Consider the following 942-nt stretch of genomic DNA (forward strand, 5'->3'; position numbering starts at 1 on the left):
AGTGAGCCGCGGCGCCGGCTAATAATTGTTTAAATTCTAAACCTCCATATCACAGGTTGTCGATTTAGTAAAATATTTTCAGAATAATTTGAATTATATCTAATTATAAATATTGTATGTCTCCAATTTCCTAAGCAAATGTATTTTTACATCATTTCTATATGTAAGAAATGTGAGCAATTTCTAAAAATTGTTAGTATTTTTGGTTGGTTCCAAGATGGGGCAATAGGGAGGGAGCTCACTGATAGTCCAGGAAAAGATAATTCAATAAAAGTGGAGATAGTGTAGCCTCAGGAAGAGTTCAGGAAAAAACTGCAGAGGAAACTCTTCAGAAACTAGAGAGACATGGTGGATCTACATGGAGGACATGGATGCCCATGGCTTGGGAGCCCAGGTGCCTAAAGTCTTCTCCTCCACACCAGCACTGGAAAGAGAGGTGAGGCAAAACCACGGTAGCCTGAGACACTGGCAGAAAACCGGCGAAGAGCCTAGAGGGAATGAGACTTGAAGCCCCGTGGGGGAAAGTACACCAGCCTAACTAGAGGAGAGAAAAAAATAAAAGGGATGGTATGGATATGATTCTCTCTCTCCACTCACCTTACAAAGGCATGTGAGATAATAGAGCAGGTGCCATTTTGGTCATACATAACAGCTGTGCCAGCTCAGGGCTGTGCCTGCCCTCAACCAAACAGAAAATCCTGACTCTGGTGGAAGAAATAACAGGAGACCAAGACCTAGTAAATGTGTGGAGCTTATGAACGGGGACTGTGGAAAAAAAATAACTAAGAGTGTGTGGGAGAACTCATGGTGTGGCTGAGATGTGAGTAGTCTTGGTGGGAGACGCCACAAGCTTGGGTGGCCTTGGCTACCCAGTCAGAGACATTGCAGGGGAATCTGAGCTTACATTGTGGACTGCACAGATCCTTTATGTTGTCCTTGAGA

This window comes from Oryctolagus cuniculus, chromosome 9, assembly GCF_964237555.1.
Source record: "Oryctolagus cuniculus chromosome 9, mOryCun1.1, whole genome shotgun sequence".
Classification (NCBI taxonomy): Eukaryota; Metazoa; Chordata; class Mammalia; order Lagomorpha; family Leporidae; genus Oryctolagus; species Oryctolagus cuniculus.